The following is a 19,515-nucleotide window of genomic DNA, read 5'->3' as shown; positions in this document are numbered from 1 at the left end:
TGGACAAGAGCTGCTTGGATTTGGATTCTTGGAGTCTGTAATATTTTTTTTTAACAGCGCTGCAAAATATGTTGGCGCCATATAAAATATTGTAATTAAGGTTAAGATTAGTGCCAGATTTTGAGTTAGGCTAGATTTACCCCTATCCCGAAATATAACCCAAAGATTAACCCTAAACATCCTATCTCCAAGCATTGTAGCATACTGCGTAAATCGACCTGTCAATGAAAATCTAATTTTACATAACTGCTAAAACATTCCAAAACAAACCTCTACAGACTGGGACCGTAATTTAATATGTTTAGATACACTTTTCAATGATCACGGTTAGATAGAAAAACGTTTCAAATTATTTATCTGCAGAAGTCACTATTGGAGTCTATTTGAAATGAGCTATTTTGACTTTAAATGTGAATTCACTTTGAAATCTCACTGAATTTCAAATAGTAGTGAACTGAAATTTGAATTCTGCTTGAGATGCAAAGTGTGGATTTTTACATTATATTTTAAAAGAAAAATTCTGTTTACAATAAACCTGACTGTATTTGTTACCCTGGAATGAAGATACCACATAAACAACAGTTTACTCTACGTGTTTCCCTAAAATATCTCCGTCCCGGAATAAGTAGTCCTCATCATCTAGAACAATCTTGGTGCCTTCATATTCCGGTAGCAGCAGGTCACCAACTTTAACATTAACTGGTTGAATAGCTCCATCCTTCCGTTTGGCTCCATCTTCAATTGCTACCACTGTTGCTTGAGCACTGTACCCTGTGATTTCCCTGGAAGCATTATTCCACCTTCTGTTACTTACTCTGCGGTAAACCGCTAAACAAGTACACAATCAAACAATGGCATAAATTGTCTGAAAGAGATTGGCTAACTACATTTCCAATAATGCTCTTACAACAACCGTATCATTGTGCCAGATTTTTGCTTAATGCATTTCCCTGTAAGACTGCTGTACTCTTACTTTGTGACAAATATATGACTTCATCATAACTTTTCATGGACAAAGGGCCACTTTGGAAACTATAAAGGGAACAATGGAATGACTGGAATGACTGTGACGTTGGTGGCTTAATTTTATGGACACTCGAGTAACCTACTCATAAGTCTTGTCTTGTTATTAATTTCACTGCTCTTTAAAATCCATGGCTCAGTGAGCACATGAATTTCACACATTTCATCTGTTATGCTCTCAAAGGAACACTGTAGTGTTAGAAATACAAACCTGTATTATTAACACTAGAGCGTTCTTGTCCCTATCTAGATTCGAGGCCCCCCATGTTCACCATACAATTAGTCAAAAAAGGGGGTTTTACTTACTTCTCCTCCCGCAACATCATCTGGGTAGGCATGACTTCCTCTGGCAATGGTTCAACCAAATGCTCTTCATAAAGGAGCATTGGGGACCTGATGTTCATGGGCAGCTACTGCCTCACACACATCCAAGCTTTCCCATAGAGAAACATCGAATTCCATGCTTTTGTATGAGTTGCAATTGATGACATTCCACATCAAATGTTACATGCAAGTCAGCAGAAGTGCCTCTAATGGCAGCCACTAGAGGCAATGGTCAACCTTTAAAGCTAAACATTAAAGTTTCTGCAAAACGGCAATGGTTTAACTTGACATGTAAAAATTACATTCATCTCAATAAAGTGGCCTGGGTGCAGTAATTCCATCTGGTCATAACCCTGGGTGTCTTTAGTAGTCCTTTTATTTATAGACCATCTGAACAAAGGGAGATACCATACTGACTCCAGTTGAATATAAGGCCTAATATACATGTTGGTGATCAACAGACAGGAAGTTAAGGTGCCTCTATGGTTTATAGCAGTAGGTAAGACTTAAAGGGATACCATAGTGCCAGGAATACAAAGCTGTATCTTCAATGAGCTGAAGTGGTCTGAGTGCCTATAGTGTTCCTTTAAGGTGAATGTCATGGTGAATTGATTTTGAATATTTGATAAAGATTAAATCTTTATGAAACACTTATAATAACGGCAGTGCCGTTGAGAGTACAGGACTGATGTGAGTCTTTGTAGCTGAAGTCCTTGAAACTCAAGTAAGATGGCAGTGTCTGCGGGGAAAACTTCAGATAAGAATATTTGCCTTCCATTGCACCCCTGGGCCACTGCACAACAAACAAAAGATATACAGATTGCAAGATATACAGAGACCCCCCACTTTAAGGGAAAATGTTGAGGCAAAACTAGATACAATGGCTTTGAGGATGGAACTATAAGAATGTAATAATTAAAACATTGTTGACTTTTTTACTATTGTAAAGGTAATTGTTTTTAAACAGGCATGTTTACATCCCTCGATGTTTTGAATTGACGTGTCTTTCTTGTTTCTTTGTTTCTGAGCAGTGGGTAGACTAACCCCTTAAGGACACATGACATGTGTGACATGTCAAGATTCCCTTTTATTCCAGAAGTTTGGTCCTTAAGGGGTTATTGCACTTCGTACTTGCTAAGCACTACCTGAGAAGACAGACGAAGCAATAAGATGATGTACGTGACGACTGCTAAGTGAATGACTTCACTCAATCTATGCAGAGAAATATTTACTCAGACATTAACAACTATGCATTGCTCGTCACTTACCGCTGTGTTATCAGCCCACTCTAAAGGAATCAATGCAGATATTAACCAAGCTTTAACTGGAAAAAACGCCAAAAGGCTTCTTACATAGTGTAACATGATTATAATTTGTTATGATTTACTTTAACCCTGTAAGTCCCTGGGGCATGTTATATATATTTCCTGGCTAATCATGGCAGCATTTAACATATGGGTTTAGCTCCTCCCTCTAACCCTCAGGACAGGAAACACAAACAATCAAACAATTAAGCCTACCTTCCCCCAGTATATAAGGTACCCCAGTATCCTCCACACCTCAATCTTTATGTCTACAATCTGCTTATGGAAAAAGCCATCGTGCCTGTACCCATAAGAGAAAGATTCCAGGGTTATTATTCTCCCCTGTTTTTGGTCAAGAAGCCGGAAGGAAAATGGAGACCTATTCTAGACCTCCACCAGCTCAACCTTTATCTAAGAGTCAGAAGATTTCACATGGAATCCATTCGCTCCATCATTCCTGTTGTTCATCACCAAGATTGGATGATATCTATAGATCTCAGGGATGCCTATTTTCATGTCCCGATCACGATCGCCCATCAAAGGTTTCTCAAATTTTGTGTCCGGAAAGAACACTTTCAATTTCAGGCCCTTCCGTTTGGTATAAGTACGGCCCCAAGGACCTTCTCGAAGGTTCTGGTCACCATCATTGCCTTGCTCAGAAAAGAAGGTGTAGCGGTGTTCCACTACCTGGACGACATCCTGGTTGTGGCCCCGGACCGAGGATTAATATTTCAACACAGACGACTAGTCCTCGACACTCTCTCTCATTTCGGCTGGCTCATCAATTACGAGAAGATCACTTGCATCCTTCAAGAGAACTGATATTCCTGGGAGCAAATTTCAATACAGACACGGCGATTGTATCCCTCGCACACGACAGAAAGATCGTGCTGCAAGATCGGATAAGGGACTTCAGACTGAAGACTTCAGCCTCGGCAAGAGAGTTTATGAGGCTCCTGGGGACTCTTTCCTCCACAATAGAGCTTGTCAGGTGGGCTCAGTGGAACCTTCGCCCTCTTCAGCAATTTTTTCTGGAAAATTTCAGGACCAGCTCAAGGGATTGGGAGATGCTGATTCGCATTCCTTTGGTTCTGAAACAGAAGCTCCTTTGGTGGATGTCGTGGGGAAATATCTCCCGAGGGTTCCCCCTGCGGGAAATAGATTGGGTGGTCATTACGACGGATGCCAGTCTGACAGGTTGGGGGGCGCATTTAGGCAATCAATTTTTTCAAGCAAAATGGCCTCCGAAAACTCAATGCTTACCTTCCAACATCAGAGAACTAAGAGCTACTTTCCTGGCCCTTCTTCATTTTCAACATGTCATCAGGCATTGCTGGGTCAAGTTGAGAGTGGACAACAAAGCAGCTGCTGCCTACATAAACCATCAAGGCGGAACAAGGAGTGTAGCCCTGATGAGAGAAATCGTTCCCATTATGACCTGGGCTCAGAATCATGTGGAGGGCCTGTGTGCCACCTATCTTCCAGGGAGGGAGAATGTATTAGCGGATTTCCTCAGCAGACACCTGATAGAAGCTTCAGAATGGCAACTTTCCAGGAGGATCTTCACCCAGTTGGTCCAGAAGTGGAGTCTTCCCCAAGTGGACCTCATGGCGACCATTCGGAATGCGCAGGTACCATGCTTTGTGTCGAGGAGATACCATCCGAAGGCGGTTGCTCAAGATGCTCTATCCATCAATTGGGGGTTCAATCTGGCTTATGTCTTTCCTCCGATTCCCCTCATACACGCTGTTCTGAGAAAGATCTCCAAGGAACATTGCAAGGTGATAGCGGTCCTTCCCTTCTGGCCTCGTCGCCCTTGGTTTCCCCTGTTACAGAGGTTATCGATGGACCTGCCTTGGGAACTTCCAGTCTCAGAAGACCTGCTGTTTCAGGGACCAGTGTTTCATCCGGAGCCTCACAAATTCAGGCTCCATGCATGGCTATTGAGAGGAAGTCTCTAGTTGAACATGGCCTTTCAGACCAGGTTATCTCAACCCTGTTACGTTCCAGGAATCCTTCTACTTCTTCTACGTACCATAAAGTATGGGAAGCCTTTGCACGATGGGGTAATTCCACGGTTCAAGATTTAAGTTCCCCTTCCGTATCTCAGGTTTTGGGTTTCCTACAAGCAGGCCTGGAGAGAGGCCTTCAACTTAACACGCTTAAAGTGCACTGCTCGGCTCTTTCAGCTCTTTCTGGTGTTCGTTGGGCATTAAATCCTATGGTGATTCGATTCTTCAAAGCAGTCATTAGGATTAAACCTCCTATCAAGGGATTCTCGGCTCCTTGGAATCTGCCTCTGGTTCTGCAGGCCTTGACGGAACATCCCTTCGAACCTATTGATGAAGTCCCTATGCAGGTTCTTTCTCTGAAGACCCTGTTGTTGCTGGCCTTGGTATCTGCTAGGAGAATGTCAGATATTAGAGCACTGTCATCTGAGGAACCGTTCACTACCTTCTTTGATGATAGAGTTGTGCTACGGCCTAGACCGGAGTTCCTTCCTAAGGTTGTTACATCCTTCCATCTGAATCAGGAGATTGTCCTGCCGGGGTATTTTCAGGAGCCATCTTCTCCTGAAGAAGAAAGATGCCATACGCTAGACCTGAGGAGATGTCTTTCCACATATATTGGTCGCTCAGCTAATTGGAGGAAGTCTCCCCAATTGTTTGTGATACCTTGAGGTTCTCGTAAAGGTGAAGCAGCCTCTGTAGCTACCCTTCGTTCCTGGACGGTTCAGGCTATTTCTAGAGCTTACAGAGCGAAACAGGTTCCAGTTCCCTAGGACATCAAGGCACATTCCACAAGGTCCATTGCTACTTCATGGGCTGCAGAGTCAGGAGTTCCTGCAGAGAGCATCTGTAAAGCTGCCAATTGGTCATCATTGAGGACCTTTGTACGTCACTACAGAGTGGATGTCTCTTCTCATTTGGATTCAGAGTTTGGCCTGTCGGTCTTGAATTCTTTTAAGCCTTAAGTGGATATTAAACAATTTTTTAGCATGACTTACCCTCCCTGAGTGGTTATTGCTTTGGGAATCCCATATGTTAAATGCTGCCATGATTAGCCAGGAATAGAGAAAATTTATTGATACTTACCGTAATTTTCTTTTCCTGGCTATTATTCATGGCAGCATTTGGTCTCCCACCCTATCTTGGTTTATTTGTCTTGTTACTGGACTGAGGTGTGGAGGATACTGGGGTACCTTATATACTGGGGGAAGGTAGGCTTAATTGTTTGATTGTTTGTGTTTCCTGTCCTGAGGGTTAGAGGGAGGAGCTAAACCCATATGTTAAATGCTGCCATGAATAATAGCCAGGAAAAGAAAATTACGGTAAGTATCAATAAATTTTCTCTAGTCTCAACACTGACTGTATAGAAATTAAAAATGTTAATATAAATATGTTAATATCAATGAAATCCATCAATGGATATCAGGTATGTGGATACCATTAATTGTTTCGATTTTGTCTAAAAATGATGTGGAGCAGGTTCTATCAGTACTCGGTTACTCTGACCATCAAGTCACTTGTGCTGGGGATGGAATTTGCCTTAGAAGCCCAGCACACAAATCCAAATTAATCTGGATGTGCAATGTTTCAAGCAGAAACACTTCACATCCAGACTCCGACCACCATAACCACTTACAAAAAGCAGAAGTAGTTGTGGTGGTTGGAGTAACTCTATAACTAGAAAGTTTATTTTTCATACCCAGAGATTTTTAATGGGAGTAAATTGAACTATGCAAATTTAACAAGTATAGAATGGTTCATCAGACATTCATTTCATGATCAATTGTTTTATTTTAGTGTGGCCATAGAAAGTTAAAGTCTCAGATGGTTAGCACAGAATTCCATTGCATAATCTGAATTTCTCATTAATTTCAGCCATGAACCATTTAACTTCTACGTCCTCCACCTCAGTACACATAGGGATATAGAAATGTCAAAACCCAAAAAAACGCAGCTAAAACGCATTTATGATATGTCATTAAAGCTAAATTTTAGTTTTACTCTGTGTATCAAAAAAACACTGCATTGTAGTTTGAATCAATATTGAAGTGGCTTCCTTTCTCTCGCATACATACTGAATGTGCATGAGACATAATTCTAGAAGACTGAACATTGCACAATACCTAATTTCTTTGCTTTGAATTGGGATATGGCACAAAGCAAGACAGTCTACAGTAGCCTTCATTGAAATGCAAAAGGCAAATCAAATTCTTCAACACAGATAAAGCCTAAAGCTTTGATGGCTTCCCCGGAGAATTTTAGAAGGCATTATTTCATTTACTGTATCCAATATGAGTGAAAAAGCGCGCTGGAGAGAGGCTTTTTTTTCTCAGAGATTCATTACTAAAAGAAACACGGATAGTGCTTATTGCTGTGATAATTACCCATTGATCTTTTTCTACAATAAATGCAGATTTTATGCTGGAAAATGTTTTGCTCATTGAAAAAAATTTAAATTAAATATATATATATATATATATATATTTTTTTTTTTTTCAATGAGCAAAAATATATAAACCACAGCTGCCATAATTCATTGTCAGTAATTGCAGGTAACACAGAAATATTTTTTCTAAAAATTTCCCCAAAAATGATTATTATTTATTTTTTTGCCTTTTTTTCAATTGCCACTAATGCAAACGAATGTTACGTGTAAAGCAAACATGCTATTCTCCATGTATGTAGAGTGTGGTTCGTAGCATGACGGTTCTCCAGTATTTTACAAGACGCTCAGAAGAAAGCAGTGTTCTCCTCTCTGTGTGTGCAGTAATTGCAATCATTATTGGCATGAGTCAGCAAGATCCATCAATTTTCTGCTTCGCTGCACAGCAAAATATATATAAATTGTACGGAGACGCTGAGGACATTTTGTTTGTTTGTTTTTGTTTTAGCCCGTTTTATTTTTGCAGCATTATGTGGCTCTTATTAAACCTCTAGAACATAGTGGGACATTGGGAGATAGTGGCTGCTTTTTTAAACAGGATATATAGAAGTTCACAAAATAGACGTTTCCTTAACTGAATACCCAACGTGCTGTGACTCACATCAACATTAAATTAGCACGCTATTTGATTTGTTTAAACGAATCTGTAGCCCGTCATTAGTTTTTACCACATTTGTTGGCATTCATGTATTAATTCAGTTAGCGTAATAGATCTAAATAGAATAATAGAATGGTTCACCCGTTCATCCTTACTATTGAAAAAAATTGAAAATTTTCCCTTTTTAAAGAAATGCTATAGCATTAGGAATACAATGTTGATGATCTCAGCCAATCCAATGCTTTCTTACAGTGAAGGATTGGGAGCTTACTGCGCATGCATAGCAGATTGCCTCGCTGGCCAATTAACGTCTCCTCACAGAGATGCATTGAATTAATGAATGAATGCATCTCTATGGGGAGCATTTAGCGTCTCCATGCAGATAATTTTATCACTCTCATTGCTGTGTATACAACAGTGGAAGTTCAGTTTGCAGTGCAAAGCAATGCAAAACATTATTTAGCCTAAAAAACTCCATTTACCACTGTTCTTCAACTGTCATGGAAACACATTTCCATACCTTGCAACTTTGGGAACGAATGACAATGGGATGGGGTGGGAAGACCTAGTGGGGCATACCAGTGACACAACATGTACCAGTGGCAGTGCCCAAAATGGACAGACTGCCTGGAATGTAGATGGGACAGCCACAAAACAGATCTTTCAGCCTGTTGAGAATCATGTCGCTGCATGTTCTAGTGCTCTCAGCACAGTGCTGGGATATGAGGATTCAGTTGACAGGCAATAAAATAATGATGGTGGGTAAGGACAATGAAATTATGACTGTACATCTACACTATGACAGTTGGGAGACCAACTTTTCTCCTCTGTGATTCTATAGTCATCTCTTCTGAGGAGTGCAGGCTAGTAACTAGAATGGGAGAAGAAGGGAAGACTCTTGGCATGCTGGAGGGCTTCTTGTTTTATAGTACAGATGACTGATTTTTTTCAGGGAACTTTACCTGCTGTATGTTAGCATTAACCTTCATATCAAAACGTGCCGGTGACTTCCTGATTAGATACTTTGTTTATGGGTATTTTATAGAACTTGATGGCTGTTGTAGGAATTGAGATGGTCAGATGGACAGAGTTTCAGCAGAGAAGGTTGCTTCTGGAGGGTAGAAAGCAGTCCTGGACGAATAGGAAGAGCAGTTGGTCTTTAGTGGCTTAATTTAATGTTGTATTACTATGCTAGCTGTTGGTAGAGGTTAGATCCTTCAGATGTTGTACTTGATAACTATTGTAGCGACCAACCGGTTACCTCCGATAACACCTACCTTCATCCACTCAGGAATCACCTTAGAATATAAAGAGACCCATATCCCCCCAGTCACTGGATGACACACAGTTCTGGGAGTGCAACACTGACTGGCTCTGTTTATTTTGTCACACACTGTTTTAATTCCACAGACCCCTACGTGGGGTCTCCAACACAAAACAGGGGTTTCCATCCCAAGAAGCTGATGGGGAATGGAAGAGGGACAAAGCTGCCAGTTAAAACTGGGCTGGCAGTGTCCCTGTGGCAACGCCCTGCTGTGACAGGAAGGGGGGGGGGGGAGGGGAGAGAGGCACAGACAAGCAATACATTTCACTTAACTATACTTTACAGAGCTGCTGCCCCCTCCCCCCCTTTGTTGACCCACAGCTGCATATACAGGCACATGCAAAACAGTCCCAAAAATGGCGCTGCACGCTTGTGGCCCGCGCCAAACAAATCAGGACATTTATCACATATCTCCCCCCATAGAAATAGACAGCGGGCACATGGGGATATGTCACTCAGTGATGGCATTCCGTCACAACTATCTATCTTTGAAATATCCCAATACAGTCCTATGTTAATGAACCGCTACAGAAAGTTACTCGTTTATATATGCAACAATGTGCAATGCTGATAAGAGGTGGAGCAACCAAACGGATTCCTATTTTTTTGCTTTTCTGCTATAAGATGGATTTGCCTACATCTTAAGCTGTTTATACAGGTGTTAGACGTTGTTTAGGTTACAGATTAGCTTTGAATTAGCTAATGTGGGCAGCTTTTATGCCCTTTCGTCAAGGTTTCATTGTTATGCAAATAATTTATGCATATGTGTTCCACGCATTGAAAAGGCAACAAACTAAAAAGGAACTCAATATGTTTCCTGCTAAATTATTGAATTCAATACACATACTAACACCTGAATATAATAGATTATTTTAAAGATAGCTTGATCTCGTCCATTGCATTTCTATGCTTTCATTAATTGCCCAAACAAAAATGATGTCCAAATTCCTATTCCTTATGTTACTTGCCCTTGCAAATGATGTGGAGTCTAACCCTGGTCCCCCAGCTAATTCTAGTCCTAATCTCCCCACTAAAAAAGGCCTCTCTTTTGTGCACTGCAACATCCGTAGTTTACTCCCTAAACTGGATGCACTGCAAGCCTGGTATTCCCATTACAAACCAAAAATCATTGTGCTCTCAGAATCTTGGTTAACGACTAAAATACCAGACACCGCCATTGCAATACAGGGGTATTCATGTTTTAGAAATGACAGAGCAAAGAGAGGAGGAGGCATTGTTATTTATGTTGACAATTCCATAAAGTTTACCCCTTTACAAAACCTTAGTCCTCCTGCCACCTTTGATTTCCTTTCTGGTACAATTGAGATCCCATGCAGTAAATCAATCATTGTTGCAGGAATCTACCGCCCACCTGGCTCCCCTGTGCATTCCCTTTCTGACATAGCCCATCTCCTTAGTGAAACCATTGCTCAAAACCCTAAAAGTGAACTGTTGGTCTTTGGAGATTTTAATATTGATTGGCTGAATCCTAAAAATAATAGTTCTTGCACGCTGTTTAAGACTTTGCAGCTACGCAATTAATCTCCTCCCCAACTTGCATAAACATTAAAAGCCTTAACCATACCCTGCTAGATTGGATTCTCTCCACTTCTCCTGGTAGAATCCAGGAGGCCGGTGTTCTCCCTTTCAATGATCACTGTTTAGTGTACTGTGTGCGCAAAATAAAGGCTATTAAATCCTCTCCCAAAGTTAAAATAACTAGGTCCTTCAAAAAATTTAATCTTGAATCCTTTCTAAAGGACATCAAGAACCTCCCATGGCACAGATTAAACATTATTCCAGATCTAGAATGTGCTGTTGAATTCTTTCAGTCTGAACTCCTACAAATTTGGAATCTGCATGCCCCGCTGCATAAGGTGAGGGTAACAGGGGCACATATGAACTGGATCACAGCATGACCTCATCCAAATGTACCAGTTTCGGGATTCTTTGTGGTCAAAGTTTAAGCGTACTGGCTCTATGAATGATCACTGTGCATATAGACAATGGCGAAACATATGCACAAAACAAACAAAATTGGCCAAGGCCCAATATTTCTATGACAATCTGAACAATAACATCTCAAACCCTAGAAACTTTTGGAAAGTCATAAATAAACTACAAACTCCCCCAATCCACTCCCAACCCTCCACTGTCAAAGTGGATAACCAAACCCTGCAACTTCCCTTAGATGTAGCAAATGCCTTTAACAATTATTTTGTCGGATGCTCTACTGCCCTGATTGTCAAGCTAATAAATGGCACACATGCTGAAACTACAATTGTAATCAGGCCCCACTAAATTTGCAAACGCCCAATATAGACAAGTGTCAGGGTACCTGTAGTCTCTACCTCTGATAAGAGGAGAGACTTAGACGTTTTCCCGTTCAGAAGGGCTGTTTCCTCCGTTCCTCGCGGTCCCTCCGGTCGATTACACGCCGGCCGCGAGGGATCCACGCCCTTTTATGACGTGACACTCAGTAGCCGACGTCATGACGCCAAGCCGGCTCGACCTGTCACTCAAACCCTGAACACGAACCAGGACTCGTCGGGGGTGTGATTACCTCCTAGAACCGGGGTATTTAATAGAGCTTGCCACATTTGCTCATTGCCCTGTCGTGGTTCTAGCCAGTCTAGTCACTCAGTGCTCTTGTATGTCTATTGTCTCTTTGGTTCTGACCCGGCTTGTTTGTATCACTCTGCTTATCTCTGTTATCCTTTGACCCGGCTTGTCTCTCGCTTACCTGTCTTCTCGTTCCCTCGACCTCGGCTTGCCTCTGACCATTCTCTACTTACTCCTTACGTTAAGTCCGGCCGTTCTAAGGTCCGGTATACGTACCTACTACACTTTGTACTCTGCGTGTTGGATCCCTGTCCCGATCCTGACATTACGACAGGGCGAATGGATCCTGCAGGTACAAGTAGTCAGCTTGGTCCTTCCGATCCTAGGTTTGACGCCATGGAACATAGAATGGATCAGATGGCCTTAGCACTACAGGCGTTATTATCTCGTCCTAATAACCCACCAGAGGAGATGCGTAATAATTCTATCTCCCCTGTAAGTTCAGGTTTAGAGGTAGCCACTGTAGGTGCCTCCTCTCGTATTACCCCACCTGTACGTTATGGTGGTTCTCCTGAGAAGTGTCGAGGTTTTTTAAACCAAATCAGTATCCACTTCGAATTACAACCCCGTTCCTATCCTACAGATAGGGCGAAGGTCGGATTTATTATCACCTTACTCGTTGAGAAAGCTCTGAGATGGGCCAATCCGTTGTGGGAAAACGATAATCTGTTAGTATATAATTATAATGCCTTTGTAGCTGCTTTTAGAAGAACTTTTGACCCTCCTGGTAGAAAGGTCAATGCAGCCAGATTACTGTTGCGCCTTAGACAAGATAACCAAACTCTTATGGAGTATGCACTAGAGTTCAGGTCCTTGGCGGCAGAAGTTAAGTGGAATGAACAGGCTTATATAGACGTATTTTTAAACGGATTATCAGATGTAATACTTGATGAGGTTGCTACTAGAGAGCTTCCTGAGAATTTGGAGGATTTAATTTCTTTTATCTCTCGCATTGATGAACGCTTAAGAGAGAGACAGAACACTCGAGATAGAACCTGTAGACCTTCCTTCAAACTAGCTCCCTCATTTCTAAGTCCTGAGATCAAAACCTTACCTTTTCCAGAACCTATGCAGATAGGCAATACTCATCTCTCAGAAGAGGAGAGACAGTACAGGAGAAGGGAGGGGCTGTGTATGTACTGTGGAGTCAGAGGTCACTTACGCCTAAATTGTCCTAATCGATCGGGAAACGCTCGCACCTAAGTTTCTCTAGAGGACAGGCCTTGGGTGTTTCTATTTTGTCCTCTACTCATAATTATAAAGATCATAGGCTTGTGCTACCCGTTTCCTTAACTTGGGAGAGGGGAGTAGTAGAGACTGTGGCATTGATAGATTCCGGAGCTGCTGAGAGCTTTATCGACCAAGTTTTTGCCACTAAACACACTATTCCATCTCAGTTAAGGGACACGCCCTTGGCCGTTGAGGCCATAGATGGTAGACCTTTAGTTGAGCCTGTGATTTTTCGTGAAACCATACCCGTTAACTTAACTGTTGGTATTTTACACAAGGAAGACATATCTCTGTTACTCATTTCATCTCCTTCTGTTCCCATAGTCCTGGGGTATTCTTGGTTAAAGAGACATAACCCTATTATTGATTGGGAATTAGGGGAGATAATCTCATGGGGTCAGAATTGTCAGGAGAAGTGTTTACAGAAAGTCTCACCGCTTTGCATAGTTAATGCATCCACTCAGTCTACCGACCCTACAGAAGTGCAAATACCTCCACTGTATCTGGACTTAAAGGCGGTATTTGACAAAAAGAAGGCCGATACTTTACCCCCACACAGGTCCTTTGATTGTAAGATTAATCTACTCCCTGGTACCATGCCTCCCAGGGGCAATGTATACCCTTTGTCTACTAAAGAGAACTTAGTCTCTTCCTCCCCTGCCGGGGCTGGTTTTTTTTTTTGTTAAAAAGAAGGATGGTACACTGAGACCTTGCATTGACTACCGAGGTTTGAACAAAATAACCGTTAGAAATGCCTACCCGATTCCTTTGATTACCGAGCTCTTTGATCGTTTAAAGGGTTCCAAGATTTTCACCAAGTTAGATCTCAGAGGGGCATATAACTTGGTGAGGATTCAGCAGGGTCACGAGTGGATGACGGCATTCAACACTCGATATGGGCACTACGAGTATACCGTAATGCCTTTTGGTCTCTGCAATGCGCCGGCAGTATTTCAGGACTTGATCAATGAAGTTCTTAGGGAGTTTCAACAGGACTGCGTTATTGTATACCTGGATGATATTCTTATACATTCTTGGGACATTGAGACTCACCACAGACAAGTCAGAAGGGTTTTGCGCAAACTTCTTCAACATGGCTTGTACTGCAAACTGGAGAAATGTAGTTTTGATCAGTCCCAGACAAACTTTCTTGGTTATGTGATTTCTGGGGAAGGGCTTAAGATGGATCCGGATAAACTCCAGTCCATTTTAGACTGGCCCTTACCTAAGGGTCTCAAGGCCATTCAGAGGTTTATTGGATTCTCCAATTATTATAGGCGCTTCATTAAGGGTTACTCGTCAATTATTGCTCCTATCACCAATATGACCAGACAGGGGGCTGACACTAAGAATTGGTCTACTGAAGCACTTCTTGCTTTCAAAACCCTCAAAGAACTTTTTGCTTCCGCACCAATTTTAGTTCACCCTGATACTACTCTGCCTTTCCTACTCGAAGTAGACGCCTCAGAGACAGGTGTAGGCGCTATCCTGTCCCAAAAGTTAGGTGTGGATAAACCATTACATCCATGTGTTTTTTTTTCCAAAAAGCTATCTGGCCCGGAGAGCAGATATGACATTGGTGACAGGGAACTACTAGCAGTTATCATGGCTTTAAAAGAATGGAGACATTTATTGGAAGGGACCTTACATCCTGTTACTATTTTGACGGACCACAAGAACTTGTCCTATATTGGGGAGGCCAAGCGATTGTCCTCCAGGCAAGCTCGTTGGTCTTTATTTCTCACCCATTTCAATTACGTACTCACTTACAGACCTGGTTCTAAGAATTCTAAAGCCGATGCTTTGTCTCGCCAATATGAACCTTCTACTGTGTCTGAGCCAGTGTTGTCCTCTATAGTCCCCAAGTGCAATATTATCGCCAACACAAGTCTTAAAATTCATTCTCCACTGCTTGACCGTATCATGAAGTTGCAACATCTGGCACCTAGGCAGACTCCTGTGGCAAGACACTTCGTTCCCCCTGAACTCCAAAGGGAGCTCTTACAGTGTTTCCACGAGAGTAAGGTGGCGGGGCATCCTGGTATTTGCAAGACATATTCCTTAATCTCTAAAGATTTCTGGTGGCCTTCTTTACGAAAGGATATTAAGGATTTCATTGCAGTGTGTGAGATCTGTACTAAGAGTAAGCAACCTCATACTCTTCCATGTGGTCTATTACAGCCCTTGGGCATTCCAGAAAGACCATGGTCCTGTTTGGCCATGGACTTTATTGTTGATTTGCCTATTTCTAAAAAACAGACTGTTATTCTCACTGTAGTCGATAGGTTTACTAAGATGGCTCATTTTGTGCCTTTACCTAAACTTCCGACTTCTCCTGAATTGGCGGAAATATTCGCTAAAGAAATTTTTCGTTTACATGGGATACCTTCCGAAATTATTTCTGATAGAGGTTCCCAATTTGTTTCACGTTTCTGGAGATCTTTCTGTTCTCAATTGGGCATCAAATTGAATTTTTCTTCTGCTTATCACCCTCAGTCTAACGGAGCTGCTGAACGTACCAATCAAAAAATTGAACAATATTTGCGTTGTTTTGTCTCCGAACATCAGGACGATTGGGTCAGTTTGATTCCTTGGGCAGAGTTCGCACACAATAATCTTGTTTGTGATTCCACTCGTTCTAGCCCCTTTTTCATGAATTATGGCTTTCATCCTTCCATTCTTCCCTCGGTCTCTCCTTCCCAAGGGGTACCGTCGGTTGATGTTCATGTTGCCAATCTGAGGAAGTTGTGGGATCAGACTCGACAAATTCTCCTACATAATTCCATGTTGTTCAAGAAACACGCTGATAAACGCAGAAGGGCGGCTCCTGTTTTTGTTCCTGGTGATAGGGTATGGTTGAGTACAAAAAACATTCGTTTAAAGGTTCCTTCTATGAAGTTCGCGCCTCGTTACATTGGCCCTTACAGGGTCCTGGCTCGTATTAACCCGGTTGCGTATCGTCTAGTACTTCCATCTGCCTTACGCATCCCTAACTCTTTTCATGTTTCCTTGCTGAAACCGTTAATTTGCAACAGATTTTCCTCCACTGTTTCCTCTCCCCGTCCTGTTCAGGTTGAGGGCCAGGAGGAGTACGAGACCAACTCCATCATCGATTCTCGAATTTCTCGAGGGAGGTTACAGTATCTTGTCGACTGGAAGGGATATGGTCCTGAGGAGAGGACTTGGGTACCTCAGGAGGATGTTCATGCTCCTCGCCTCCGCAGGGCTTTTCACTCCCGCTTTCCATCTCGTCCCGGATGCTTCCGCCCGGTGGGCATTTCTGAGGGGGGGGGGGTACTGTCAGGGTACCTGTAGTCTCTACCTCTGATAAGAGGAGAGACTTAGACGTTTTCCCGTTCAGAAGGGCTGTTTCCTCCGTTCCTCGCGGTCCCTCCGGTCGATTACACGCCGGCCGCGAGGGATCCACGCCCTTTTATGACGTGACGCTCAGTAGCCGACGTCATGACGCCAAGCCGGCTCGACCTGTCACTCAAACCCTGAACACGAACCAGGACTCGTCGGGGGTGTGATTACCTCCTAGAACCGGGGTATTTAATAGAGCTTGCCGCATTTGCTCATTGCCCTGTCATGGTTCTAGCCAGTCTAGTCACTCAGTGCTCTTGTATGTCTATTGTCTCTTTGGTTCTGACCCAGCTTGTTTGTATAACTCTACTTATCTCTGTTATCCTTTGACCCGGCTTGTCTCTCGCTTACCTGTCTTCTCGTTCCCTCGACCTCGGCTTGCCTCTGACCATTCTCTACTTACTCCTTACGTTAAGTCCGGCCATTCTAAGGTCCGGTATACGTACCTACTACACTTTGTACTCTGCGTGTTGGATCCCTGTCCCGATCCTGACAACAAGTTCATTTTTAGACCTGTACCTGTTAGTGTCATTGAAAAACATCTTAATAATCTAAAAATGAAAAACCAGTCCGGACCTGACCAAATCCCAGCAATGCTGTTGAAGCTCAGTGCGCCGGCAATTGCTAAACCTGTCGCAACTCTAATTAACGAATCCTTGGTGTCTGGATACTTACCCAAACTTTGGAAGACTGCGAGAGTAGTGCCTGTCCATAAAAGTGGTGACACTACTTTGGTTTCTAACTATCGCCCTATATCATTGCTCCCGGTATTGTCAAAAATCTTAGAAAAATGTGTCCATACGCAACTATGTGAGTACTACCAAAAATCAAACTATCTGACCCCTGATTAATCGGGCTTTCGCCAGAATCACTCCACTACAACTGCCCTCTTAAAAGTTTGCAATGACATCCAAACTGGCATGGAACAAGGAGACCTAACTGGAGCTATTTTCCTTGATTTTGCTAAGGCCTTTGACACAGTAGACAACGACATTCTACTGCACAAACTCAAAAACTCAGGTATTGGTGCTCATTCGCTAAACTGGTTTCGATCGTATGTATCGGAATGCTCGCAATATGTGTCCATTTCTGACAGCGACTCCCTCCCTCTCCCAGTCACGTGTGGTGCTCCCCAAGGTTCCATTCTTGGCCCCCTACTATTTTCATTATTTATAAATGATCTGCCTAATGTCTGCAAATCCTCAAATGTACACATGTACGCAGATGACACAGTAATCTATGCGAGCAATTCTGATCTACCGCAGCTTGAGGCTGTGCTCCAAGACCAGTTTACAGAGGTGGAAAAGTGGATCGCAAAAAACAAACTCTTCCTAAACACTGACAAAACTGTCACAATGATCTTTGGAACAGTACCTAAATTACACAAATTACACAATTCCCACCTATCCATCAAAACAATTTCAAATGGCACACTGACCGCAGTCCATTCTTTCAAATACTTGGGTATGATGTTAGACCCCAATCTATCTTTTGGCCTGCACATAGAAAAGCTTGCATCTAAACTTTATCGAAAACTAGGTGCCCTGTACAGAAACAAATCCTGCCTAAGCCCTTCAGTAAAGGAAAAGATTGTACAGCAAATGCTGATGCCAATCATTGATTATGGGGATGTAGTATATGCATCTGCATCGCAATCCCACATTAATAAACTCAACACATTGTATAACTCGTTCTGCCGATTTGTGCTACAATGTAATTACAGGACCCACCATTGTGACATGCTAAAGGAACTAAACTGGCTGTCGCTGGAATCCAGACGCTCCCTTCATCTTTCCAGCCTTGTGTTTAAGAGCTTTTTCTGGCAAACTCCCACCCTACCTGAACGCAATGCTTTCCCCGGCTGTTCCCACTTCCTACAACCTCTGATCCAGTACCAACACTTTACTTAGTCTACCTCAATACAAAAAGAAAGCAGCCCGATCCTCCTTCTCCTACAGAGCACCGCATTTGTGGAACGACCTCCCGCACAAATTAAAATCTTCCCTAAGCTTAAAGTCCTTTAAGAGATCCCTCCCTACATACCTGAGAACAGAATGCACTTGTCATGGTTGATTATATATTTCCTACCTGTTCTATGTTAAATTTTGTATATATTGTATATTAATATTGTTTTTGTATTTTATTGTACACTAACTGTAACAATGCAATGATTTGTGGACCCAGGACATACTTGAAAACAAGAGAAATCTCAATGTATCTTTCCTGGTAAAATATTTTATAAATAAATAAATACATTTAGCCAATATTGTGTGTAAGTGCATTTTGCAAAACAACTTGTTTAATTGCCTTTTTTGAGATTTGCTCGCAGTGGCAAGAACCCATCTCAAACCGCTCAGATGTAGTAATGTTACAATGTAGGTGTAATTGATTTTAATTTACTGTAGATTAACTGTTTCGATTTACATTTGTTTGGATTAATTATTCTATTTAGCACAGTTTAAGAGCGAGTTAGTTGAGCAGTCAATAGTCTATACTTACCGCCGATAAAGTGCAAACTTGAAGCATAAAAGGTATAAAAGTGTATCTGTGTACAGATAATAGACTAATGATCATACAGAGAGGTAGAATCATTATGTTTATTCCCAATAATACGTGTGAACGTTCTATGATCGGAATTCTTATTCTTTTATAATCTGATCTCAACTGACGTTGAATTTGCCTGGATGGAATTAACAATTACTCTCCTCAGATCATGACATATCTTAGCATATTTTATTAGGAGCATAAACTCTCTGATCAAACTCTTTTTGTTGTATTCTCACTGTGACTTGTGATTCTCACACGGAAACCTGTTTGTTTAGCGCTCTTTTGTGTAATGCTGGTTTATATGTTAAAAAACATGGGGTCTCCTATAAGTGACATTTCCCCTTTAAGGTAAAGTTGTCTGAAGTGGATACGCATGCACAGTTAGAAGTAATATTCTAAAAAAAAACCTTAACTGATTTATTCACCTGTTAAGGAATCTACAGCTGAGTTTAATCATAATTAGAGAAGACACATTTTTTTTGTCTTTAGTTAGGTTTTGCCAGACTCTAGGCCTAGCGCCAGAGAAAATATATATTTTTTATCCTTTATGAAAGGTAGAAAGGGTGTTTTTTTTTAGTCATCAAGGGACATTTTCAAATACACATTACAGCAGTTCTGTCCCTTTTGAGAATTTCATAATGATATAATATTTATGAAATACTCACACTGACTTGTTGGAAATTCATTAAAATTACAACACAATCCGAAAGATACCATAACGAAAACTA

General features: G+C 41.8%; 1 pseudogene; it reads right to left on the bottom strand.

Moving 5' to 3' along the window:
- Window positions 1-583: 583 nt before the first annotated feature.
- On the bottom strand, window positions 584-18,307 carry LOC134601593 (10 kDa heat shock protein, mitochondrial-like; annotated as a pseudogene).
- Between the last annotated feature and the right edge of the window lie 1,208 nt (window positions 18,308-19,515).

Source organism: Pelobates fuscus, chromosome 3 (assembly GCF_036172605.1).
Source record: "Pelobates fuscus isolate aPelFus1 chromosome 3, aPelFus1.pri, whole genome shotgun sequence".
Taxonomy (NCBI): domain Eukaryota; kingdom Metazoa; phylum Chordata; class Amphibia; order Anura; family Pelobatidae; genus Pelobates; species Pelobates fuscus.
This window is presented reverse-complemented; position numbering and strand designations above follow the sequence as displayed.